This window comes from Notolabrus celidotus, chromosome 23 (assembly GCF_009762535.1).
Source record: "Notolabrus celidotus isolate fNotCel1 chromosome 23, fNotCel1.pri, whole genome shotgun sequence".
NCBI classification, from domain to species: Eukaryota; Metazoa; Chordata; class Actinopteri; order Labriformes; family Labridae; genus Notolabrus; species Notolabrus celidotus.
Window position 1 is genome coordinate 13,416,649 of NC_048294.1, and position 12,469 is coordinate 13,429,117.

Genomic DNA, 12,469 nt, shown 5'->3' on the forward strand with positions numbered 1-12,469 from the left:
GTTCAAGCATGCTAAAAAAAAAGCCCTTAGCAAAAAAATTAAATAAAACCTGAAAACAATTTCTTTCATCTCCATCCTGGGGGAAATACTGCTTGTGGTAGAACAGAGCAAGGCTTTTTGAATCACTGGGAAAATAGGGCATGAAATCTCAATTAGACATGTCAAGATCCTGGGAAATTTCAATGCTTCTTTTTTTTAAACACACTAGTCTCTGGGAGACACGGAGGAGCTCTTGACCGCCGAGCACCTCATTCCCCTCCTGAAATAGCCCAGTCTAAATAGTCTGATTGGAGAGCAGGATGGACATCTCTTTTGGGGGAGGGAGGTGCAGAGGAGACAAGGATCGATTTGGTTGTCCGTAGATATAAGAAGAAATCAAGAGGTTTTATGTGGCTCTGTTCCCTGGCAAGTTTTCACAGGGGTCCAGGAGATTAGAAAGTGAAGTTCCCAGAAAACAAACAAAAGGCATCATTACACAGCGGCTCTAGACTGCTCACACTTTGTCTCTTAAGTGCAATTTGATCTTTGGCTCCCTTTTAAATCCAAACGTCTGAGAAGAAGAGGGAGTTTCTGAGCTGCTGTCTGATTGAAAGCCAATTGTCTCTGCCTTCAGCCTCTGGCACAAGTCTTTACCCGAGAAATACACTGAGCTGAAAATAAAGCTCTTTGATGAGCAGCAGTTTCTTTTCCCTATCTGCAGCATTTGTTTACTTTTGCTCATTATAACACCATTAGGTAACGCTTTAGCACATTGCGTCTTAATTGATGACACGACTTTTGGTGCTTCATCAGGAGCATCATAGTTCAGGCGACACTGGAGACACAGGGGTCAAACTGTGACCCATGGAGAGTTAGCCGCGAGCTAATTTATTTTACGGTATTGCAAGTTCCTTTAACTGTTGTTTTTCATAAGCCAGCCATTTATTAGCAGCCAACAAACACAGGCCTATTAATGATCACTGCTTTTAAGCTTGTGTTTACCTGCCACTTAAGTCAATCCCTGTAATATTTCACCAAGTGATCAGCTAAAGTATAAAAATCAGTGCCATCAGAGTATTTAGATTTTATGAGCCCAAATAATAGGAACATTCAACTGCATGGCTGGTTTCATGTTTAATTTTGGTTGTTATTTGCCAAAATCTCCTTCCACCTTTTACTGCTACTGTTGTGGTGTTTTGATTAATGCCTAGTAAAAGCCTTTCACTTTAGCTTGAAAATGTTAGAATTTTGGTCTCTAATACAAAAAGCAACAATTATTGAAGTAATAAAACTCAGTTGTGGGTAGGAATGAAGTACATTTGCTCAAGTGCTGTAATCAGAATGAGTGCAAAGAGATGCCCATAATTAATGCCACTTTATAACTACATAACATAGGAAAGGTATTACATTCTTAACTTCTCTACATTTAGTTAAAATACTAGATTTAGTTAGTGGTTTGGAAATTGTTATTCAATCTTTTTTTTCTTCACTGATGTTGGTTAGAAAAAAATAACTAAGGTGAGTTAGCAGTTTAGTCTATCATGAAAACAATCAGAAGCTGTACCATTTTTTTAGACAGAGCTTCAAACTTGGATTAGAAACTATCTTTCCTCAACCAACATTTACTGTACAGTGAAATGCTCATTACACATAAATACATCAGATAGAATACTCTAATACTTAACACAGCTATGTTAGGTCCTTAATTCTGATTGGTCAGCCCATAGCAATAGTTAATTGCAACAGCTGACTAAGCTCATTTTAAGGAGGCAACACAGTTATCCATCAATATGGACACAGCTGAAACTGTGAAGGTATCAGATCTTTTTCAAGTAAAGATATCTGACTTTTTTTTTAATCAATCAAATAATATCCAATTCAATATCTGTTGTAAAGTCATTGATTTCCTATGTAAGAAGCCATGTAATTAGCAGTATATTGTATAGCAAATTGATTATTATTTAAGGATAATGTATGGTGAGCAGGTGGGTATTCAGGAAAAAAGTACAGTGAGCAGGTTGTTATTTAAGGATTATGTACAGGGAGCAGGTTGTTATTTAAGGATTATGTACAGTGAGCAGGTTGGTATTAAGAAATAATGTACAGTGAGCAGGTTGGTATTAAGGAATAATGTACAGTGAGCAGGTTGTTATTTAAGGATTATGTACAGTGAGCAGGTTGTTATTTAAGGATTATGTGCAGTGAGCAGGTTGGTATTAAGGAATAATGTACAGTGAACAGGTTGTTATTTAAGGATTATGTACAGTGAGCAGGTTGTTATTTAAGGATTATGAACAGTGAGCAGGTTGTTATTTAAGGATTATGTACAGTGAGCAGGTTGTTATTTGAGGATTATGTATATTGAGCATGTTGGTATTAAATGAGTAAGCCAGTGAGAAGGTTAAGGGATAATACAGTGGTCATTTTGTTATCTAAGGATGTTATATTTCAGGAGAAACAAGACCTGCTTCACGTCAGGTCCTGCTCACCCTGTAGGGATTCCAATTTGCTATAACAACCCACTGTTTTTACTTGATTTGTGTGGTCATATCTTAGACATCTAAAAAGCCCTTTACTTATTTCCCCACGTGTTTCTGACCCCCAAAGGAACGCATAATTGCAATTCATTATGCATTAACCAAATCAAGAGCCGTACTTTTTGGACTACACATGAAGAGCCAACATTTTTTACAAATTAAAGAGAGGATTTCATTAGGAGAAGAAGAGCGAGGGATAAATGTTATACATTCGGGTCAAACACACGTGATGGGATGATTAATTATTCAGTCATGGCAGTTTGCTGAGATAATGGCCTCTTTGCCTTAATGAATTTAACTAAAGAGAAACATGTTGAGTCCTATTTTTGTTCTCAGTCTGAGGTATGATTCAGCTCTGCAGTGTCACTTAGAGCATCACTACAGTTAATTGCTTTCACCCAAGGAAATATTTGTACAAATTAGACGGACCAGCTTTCCTGAGAAGATGAATCGAGCACGGATCTCATTCAATATTACAAAGGGATTTACTGTGATGTGATTGGAAACACATCCACAGAGGACAAAAAAGGACTTGCTTGCTCATTTACAACTTTGTTCCAAGACCTTCATTTAGAGTCACTATAAAGTAAGAGGTAAAAGAGCTATTAAAGAGATATTCAAGTCTTTTTTACTAACTTCTATTTCCTCTCAATGATGCTCCATTTCTTTTGTACTGTAAGGCAGACAAATTCAGCTTGACCCTTAAAACCCTCTAACAAAAATGCTATGTATTGAGAGATATGTCCCTTTACTTTTGTACCAGCATCAATGATCACCCTTAACACATTTAAAAAAAATAGATATGGACTACTGGAACCTGGTAAAGTCAACCTTACTTTGGTGTGGCAGGGAAAGTTATGGGATTACCAAAGTCAACAAAACACAATCCCTACAATAAATAGCTAATAGCCAACATATGAGTTTGTGTGTGGACAGCCAAGATAAGACCAAAACACCACACCACACCACACTGCTGATTCCATCTGCTAACATCCAAAGTCCCAACTCTCAAATGTGGAAATCAAGCAGGGAGTACTGGCAACAATCCACGGATTGAATGCTCTGTTGTGTTCAAGGTGCCCTCCAATCAATTGGATTGAAATTCCTAGTTTTTACCAGGTTGTTTAATAATTGATTCTGATTGGTCAAACTTCCGTAACAACAGTGATTGATTCTCAACGACACAACACGGTGGACAACTGTTTCACACTTTGTATCAATTCAATCTGTGTAAAGGAGTCAGACACATATCATCTCTGCCTGTTGACACTTTGGCAAAGCATTAGTTTTCTGTTGGCATTCTAATTTGGGAAACAGATGTGAGAGCAGCCTGAGCAGCTACTGGGCCCCAACTCTTTCGGATGGGGAAAAGTGAAGCATGTCCTGCAATCCAGGCAGACCTGGTGAGTGTACCTTTGAGTTGCTGATCACCACAGAGTAACAAACTATAAGTGCTGGAGTTAATAGAAATTTTGTTAAAAGTTGTGTCATCTGCTAAGCTCTGGGATAAGGGAGAGCTGAATATGAACAGATAAGTCAATATAAGTATTCCTGCATTAATCTTGTTCACATTTTCTAACATTACTTTTAATGGAAATGTTCAGTTTAATTTGAGTTATAACAAATTTGCCTCAGTGTCTTGCTCACCCTGTTGGGATTTCAATTTGCACCCATTTACTATACATTATCTTTCTTTGTGTGAACCCTGCATTGAGAATAAACTGTAAATGTTGACTATTAAATAATGACATGCCAAAAATTTGTGTATTATGTTGAGCTATAAGAAATAGGAATCTACTCAGGTAGCATCACATTGTTTTGGTTGTTCTTATGCTGTAGGTTTTTCAATTGTATTCAGTCATCAATGTGCACATGTTGGTATCATCTCTGAGACACCCAAAAGTAATCTGAGGGATTCCAGGTAATCAAATGTAAATTGTTGTAATGATGTCAGGCACCTTGTCATCTCTATAAACAGACATCTGCATAAAAAGTCAGAATTATTAGGCGTGAGACAAGACTTTGCCATTGGAGGTGTAATGGCTTCCATTTGTAGTCAAGGTGGTTTCCTACAGGAAAATGAAGACTTGTAAGAAACAGAAAATGTAGTTTTAGCTGGGATATTGACTGGCTTGACTGGAAGACCAAATTTATTTGTGTTTGTGTCCAAAGGCTTTATGGTTGTTGCCAAAGGGTTATAAAAGTGGGTTTCAGTAAATGTTCTTTCCCTGGATATGAGAAAAAGCGTATGTGCAGGTAGAACTTGATAAAGTCAGAGGATCACAAATGTCAGTTGGATTCATCATTTGAGGACATCTGTACAAAGCTGTATTCAACCTGTCCTCCAGTTTAGTTATTTTAGTCAAGACCAAAGCTGTGGACCTACCAGCCAACAATGCCATCACCAGATCCAAACTTCATAAGCGCCACTAAACCACTTCTACAGAAGACATATCAAAAAGTATCTAACATACAGTCTATGTTTCTCAAGTGCTTTGTGTGTCAGATATCTTTAGGAGTCTGTCAGAATGTGAAGGAAGAAGACAAAAATCCATTTCGATTACAGTCTCCAAATGGAACATCCAGGGAGGGGATAATCTCAGCCCCCTTTCCCAGGGCTGCAGGCACTGATCATACAGGCCTGCGTGTGATTACAGGGAGCTCAATTATCACAGGCCCAGGGGACGGTTCAATCACAGAGACAAACATTCCCTCAACATGGCTTACGTGACCTGCAACCAATGGTTCATCTTAGCTCTATTGATTGAGTTCAACAGGTTTGGGTTGGTGAGCCATTCTGACATCAACTTGAAACTCAAAGTAAGTAAGACTACATTCACACTGGAGGCAAAAGGGACCCATATCAGATTCTTTCTGCTCATGCTTGAGTCAGACCAGGTTTTTCATGACTGTTTGAACAGCATATGCCACATGGAATATACTGTAAATAAACTGTCTAAAACAGGGGAGAACGCTTAGTGACATCACCCATTAGTTAAGCTAACTCAACATCCTTTCGGTCACCCAAACAGAACAAAAGATGGACATAAGGCTGGCCTTAAGCCTCATGGCGATCAGCTAAATTTCGCCCACTTGTCATTTAACTCAACCCTATCCCAATTATGCAAATGTATGCATAACTCCTAGTCTTAATATCTTCAAAAAAAGACAATTTTTCGAAAATTCAAATCCTATACAGTGTGACAAATACAGAAAGGAGCTACTCAGACAGAAACCAGTTTTTGTACTAGGCTGTTAACATGTTTCACTTTACTGCAAGACTGGACATTTTAACATGGACATGAATGATGGTACTTCAGTTTTAGGGGCTAGCCTCAAGTAGACACTTTTTTGCACATATGTATTGGTCTAATTTATTTTGATCACCAGTTGTTGCAGCTTGAGAATATGAAATGTTTAAATGTGATTTTGGCCAACAGTCATGTGGCGCACATGACTTTGACTCCACTCATAAACATCACTCATCATAGTTCTGCTCTGGTAAGGTGAGCAAGATTGGCAGGAGTGGGAGTCCCTGGCACTCAACGGAAACATACATAGAAGACAGACACAACGGAGGTTGAACTTAAAAGTACATGGGATGACACTTCTACATAAGTAACATTTTAGGTATCATATCATATCGTATTATATCTTGTCCTATCCTATTGAATCCCATGTGATCGTATTGCATCCCATTGTATCGCATGGCATTCGCAACATATCCTATTGTATTGTACTGTATACTGTATCATATAGCGTCACATTGCATTATATCGTATTGTATCACATTGTATCGTATCATAGTACATTGCATGGAATTGAACTGCACCGCATCAACTTGCATTATATCATATTGTATGGTATTGCATTGCATTGCTTTTGCATTGAACTGTATCACTTTGCATCACATCACACCACACCACATTGCATGGCATTGTATCGTATTTTTTGTACTATTTAACTACTATTTTATAATGTAAAACTACCTCTGCAACTCACCACTGCACTTTATCATATTATTTTAGCCTGTACATATTAGTCAAGCCTATTTGTTGTTTCTTTGTATTTATAGCTAAGGTTATTGTTATTATATTTTTATTTTATTTTTTATTGTAGTTCTTATTCTCAGATCCTGGTTGTTGCAATTGAAGTTTTCCATCTGAGTTTTGAAGTTCAGATAGTTATGAGATTTGTGCTGAAACCAGCAAAGGCCCCCTCCCAAAAAAGCTTCAGCTCAGGTTCAACATTTGGAGCAGCTATGTATTTACAATTTTCCATTCACATGGTCTCATGCATGTTCTCATATCTACCCTCCATTCTCATGCAGAGTTAAATATACCTGCACTTGCAGTGGAAAAAAGATAAATATTCTACAGATACTGGCATCACAAATCCGTTTGATACAAGCCTCTTTTTGCAGATCACACATAGGTCTCGTAAATTTACTCCCTTTCCATTTCAAAGCGCCACAATCTGGGATTTTTACAGCAAAGATATCTCATTTAAAATGGAACCATAATTGAATCTGAGATCACGCGCTCGCTCCCAGATATGGCGCCTGTTCCCTTGACACAGGCATATCAGAAGCATCCTACGTTTCAAAGTGGCTTTCATGTGATTTCATGAGAATATGGCTAATACGGTGTGCTTAGGCAGATCACAATGGGCATAATCCCGTGTTTGGAAGACTACCTCCCAGTGGCGCACAAATAATAAAGAAGCCTCTGTCTCCCACAGACGAAATGCTTCAGTCGCTCTGATTTGTTGTGACTGAGACTGAGATTGAACACCGAAAATGTGACAACCACAAAAAGACAATTGTCTTCTTCTTTGCCTCCGCTGCTGTGTACTGTGTATCCTTCGTGGGCAGCAGGAGACAACATAAACAGAAGCTAGAAAGGAGACAGAAATAGAAATGTTATAGACAGTACCTTGGTTTTAAAATCAGGAAGAGCCACTTGCTATCTAAAAAGTAGAAACATCCTAGATTTAATCTTTCTCCGCCTTGCTAATACCTGATCTGAATGAAGATTTTTCATGTTCTAAAATACCTGATCCTTTGTTGCCATTGGTAACCTCTTTGGTGCAACCACTTGCCGCCCAATTAAATGAGTCTTAATTCACAACGCTCATATTTTAAGCTACGCCTCACAAAATGTAATTTAGCGCTGGCTGGCACATTGCTTGTGCTTTTTACAGCCTGTGCTCTCCGGGGAAGAGAAGACAGGCGTTTTTGAGCAAATCAAAATCAATAGCTATCTAAAGGGTGCAAATTTTAAGACATTAATCATCTGGATCCACCAGTGATTTGCACTGTAATTAATCAATGCTTTAAACTGGAGAAATTTGCCAATTAATCTTTAATTCTCTAATGGATTTCACACACACACACACACACACACACACACACACACACACACACACACACACACACACGCATACACAGAGGCAAAAGGAGCTAACACTGGGGCTAAGTTACACCAGCTCTGAGCCTGTTCAATACAAGTCTAATGAGGTCTATTATGAGTCAAATGTGGTCTTTTTGAAGCAGCCAAGTGTGCAGGAAGAGACCCCATGAAGTGGAGAGTACAAGTCATTATGCTTAACATTCTGCAAAATGTACAATTGTGACTCCAATAAGAATGGCTCAGCTGGTTCCCATGGAGATTACTGTCCCAAAAAAGAGCACCGGGGCTTAAAGATCATCATGTGTCCCATGGCATTTCATGAACTTTAGATGAACTCCATTGTGGTTTCTTAAGTTTTCGCTGATTTAAGTGAATTCTTTGAATGTGTCTGCGTATGAATGATCTATCGCTTCGGCCGTAAAAACAGCCACGGAGGCCTCCTCGCACAAGATCCGACACGCAGTTCACTCTGCATTTGTGTAAGCTTTATCAAACAGGTGAATCCACCGTGGCACAGAGTCAGAGAGAGCCTGAACAAAAACACTATACAGAGGAGGAATCAGTCAAGCCTGTCGCGTTGACCTACTTGACAGTAGTGTGTGAGCTGAACAGTGCGAGCTTGAGAAGTCTTGTCTTTTTCTTTCTCACTGTCTCCTTGTCCTCCTTCTCTCTGATTCCCCATTTTGTTTAGTTTTATTTTGCTGCATTTTGTAAACCAGAAGAAAAAAAAACACTGAACAGATAAATCCATTACCGTAAAGGACAAAGTGGCATTTCACTTTGAATACAAATTGATTTCATGAGTTTAATTAAATATCACAGCTCTCATTTTGTGAGTTGAACAAGCTAATTAGAAGCATTTACGTTGAAAGAAAGCAACTCTGAAAGTATATGAGTGGAAGGAAAGCAAAGAAAAAGTTACCAAGGGCACCATGGGAAGGAAGTTAGTACAGAAACATGCAGTGTGTAACCTTTTACACTTCTGCCATCTTATTCTAAATTCCTACACAGAATACATGACTTGTATGGATTATATTGTATGTTCCAGTCTTAGCTGTTGAAGTTTTACAGTAAAAGTGATAAAAATGATCTTACTTGACCTTAAGCAGATCTACATTAATACTGGAAATATCCAGACAGAAATAGAGCAGCACACTGGTGGTTGCTCATAAGCCCTCGCTGTCACTCATTCCCTCACTGCCATGGTAACAGGCAATATAACGTTTCAGCTTGAACATGTGAAACGTAAAATTAAAGTATGTGTTTCCTGGCCATGCCTTAGACTAAATCCACATTGACACATGTGTGACAACGTTTACAGAGTGATTTCTCCACCCCTCTGATGTGTGACTGGATCAGAATCAGAATCCTACACTGCATTTGTGTTTCATGTTACTTTGGGACTTCTCACTGTACCGCTGACATTTCTAAATTTCACACAAGCCAGATCCAACACATACATATAACACATCACTACAGATCTGTTTGCTAACTTGCACCTACATTTTCCTTTCATCCGTTAGCAGCAATGTAGCAAGGCTGCATCGACTAATCCTGAGCTGTGGTCAAAACATGTCTCAGCAAGCTCAGGATTGAGTCTGGCATCTTTGTATACCTGAGGGAGTTTGCTTCTGTGCAGTGTGTGTCAAGCCGACAGCTGGGTGCAGTAAGTCTGCATCCATGTTTTTGTCACGTTAAAGCTGTCAGGTTTGGCACAATTTTACCTTAAGACCAAAACACAACAATATGATAAAGATTTGGCAACCTGAATTACAACAGGATACAGAGGGTGAAAAAGACACTTCCTGCACAACTACAGGATGTATTTTTTAAAATCCAATTATGGGTCAGGTATGGCGGAAAGGTGATGGACAAAGGATGATTAATCAAGCTTGGCATGGACATACGAGTTAGCAAGAGATGCTTCACAGAAGTGCTCTCTAAACAAATAAGCTGCATTCTTTAAACTGACCAACATGTAATGCTAGAAGTAACTGTTAATAACTGGGAGGAGGATTTTAATAAACTTTAGGGAGCAATCTTTCAGACACTTTTCAGCAGTTATTATTATTTTTCAGTTGTATTTTTTGAGCTTTTTTGCCTTTATTGATAGGACAGTTGTAGAGAGACAGGAAACGTGGGGAGTAGAGTGTAGGGGAAGACATGCAGCAGGGTCACAGCTGGGAGTCGAACCAGCGACCTCTGGTCTATAGGACTATATCCCCTCTATGTGGGGCGCTTAGACCGCTAGGCCACCAGCAATGTATGAATGGGAATTAAGCTTTCTGAAATTGTTGAACACTTTCAACGGAGACTGATGGATATTTTAAAAAAATGTGTCGGAAAACTTTTGAAAATTTTCATCCTGCTTTCTGAAAATGTTTATCAATCTAAAATTCGAATAAAGGACAAACTGTAGGGAAGGGACTGACAATTACTAATAGTTTTCAATGAATGTCCTCAAAGGTTTTCTTAAATATTACATACAAATTGTGAAATGCTTTTTAATATTTTCATTAAAGAAATCCCAGAAAATGTATTAGAGTAAATTTAACATAAAAGCTTGCAAAAGTTGTAATTGATCATTTCCAAGAGTTGTTCTTTAAAATTCACAAAAGATTTCCAAAATTTCAATTAAAAATTTCAGAAAAGGCTGGTGGCCTGGTGGTCTAAGCGCCCCACATACAGAGGCTTCAGTCCTCGTCGCAGAGGTCACTGGTTCGGTTCCCAGCCGTGACAATTTCCCGCATTTCTTCCCCAGCCCTCTGCTTCCCACATTTACTGTCTCTCTCCAGCTGTCCTATCAAATGAAGGCAAAAAGCCCAAAAGTATAACTTTAAAAAAATATTTTTTTTTAGAAAAGTCACAAGAGATTACAAAAGAGTTTATTATCAAACATTTTCTAAAAACATACCATCAACAATCCCAAAAAGTGTTTGAAACGTTCATAAAATAGTCTGAAAGTCTTCAAGAAATGTTTAAATTTGTGTAAGTCTCCAAAAAATCTTGAAAATTTCCATCAAAAATTCCCTCTGGGAATCTTTGTAAAAAAATCCCAATAAAAATGATCTGATTACCAAAAGTTACCCAAAGGCTGCTCCTTGGATTAAAAGTGGGATTTTTTCTATTCAGTTGTATTCTTATTCAAAACTCTTTGAAACATATTTGGATCTGTGCTTGAATCATAACGGAGCTGCAGTACTGCTTTTTGTCTTCATGCAACGCAAGGCTAAAGCATACAAGCTGTTTTTTTCTACCTTCAGTCTTTATGCTATGCTAGGCTAAACTGCGCCCAGCTCTAGCTCTTTGCTTAATTCAGACATGAGACTGGTGTACATTTTTTTACCTACCTCTTGGAAGGAAAGCAAACAAATGTGTTTTCCCAAATTTTGCACTCGTTCTTTGAGGCGAACAAAGCACAAAGAATCCCTCCTAGACTGAGTAAAAAGAGAATATTCTGGCCTTCCACACACACCATGTAGAGAGGAAGCCAATCCTCACACTGTTAGCTACAAACTCTACATTTCACTCGTTTTATTCTCTGTCATGGCAGCTACTCCCGACACGGGGGAACAGTTTAGAATCAAACTGCCAGGAGTCGACAGCTCTGGTGTTTAGGGAGAGAGAGAGAGACGGAGAGAGAGAGCAAGTGAGAGCTAGATATGGAGGCAAGAAATGTGGAGGCACAACAGGTAGCTCTGTCAAACTCCAGGGGTCTGCTTTTGCTGATCCCTGCCTCTCATTAGAACAGAAGGATGACACACAGGCAGTGTAGGAAAAGGGGGAGGATTCGGGGAATGAGGCAAAGGGGGAGGAAGGTAACAAGAGAGGAAGAGGAAGGGCAAAGTAGGTTCCTTCTAGTACTGACAGGTTTGGTGTAGCGGAGATGTGTTTTCAGGGAATGGTGCTGGTAAAACAAAGCTTCATCAGAAGGAGGTTAGGGGAAGAAAGATGAGTTATTGGACGCTGTGGCATGACAGGCTGCGGGGGGAATCCCCCTGACCCAGTGACTCACTACGTTAGTGAGGATATTTCAGGAGGAGGAGGAGCTGACCCCACAGTTAGAAATCAAAGACCGTGTGGGCGTGGAGAACACGAAATAATCCAGATTTGTCCTAGAAATAGGTAAAAATATCCTAGCTAAAGTGGGAGTTTTTGGAGTCTCACCTTAGAAGTCCAAATATGACAGTTTTCCAGAGAGGGCGTTATTAGAGGCCAACAATCACAATCTGTATGCGTGGTGAAATGCCAAAAAACAGCGGCTGGCGCGGAGGAAAAATGTCATCAAATGCAGCGACAGTGTGAAAGGCTGTCAAACACCAGGTACTGTACCAGAGTCCTGGTGTCTTTAACGACAGGATTTTACGCTCTGGTGAACATGCAAGGACCGACCGTGTCACAGCCAACACACAGAGAAACCGTGAAGAGCAAAAAATAGAAGATCTTGACACATACCAAGAGAAACAAAATGGCCTCCTGTCAAGACGGGTCAGCGGGAGAAGGAAGAGGCTGACCACAAGCTTCAAACTACTCAAAGGAGAA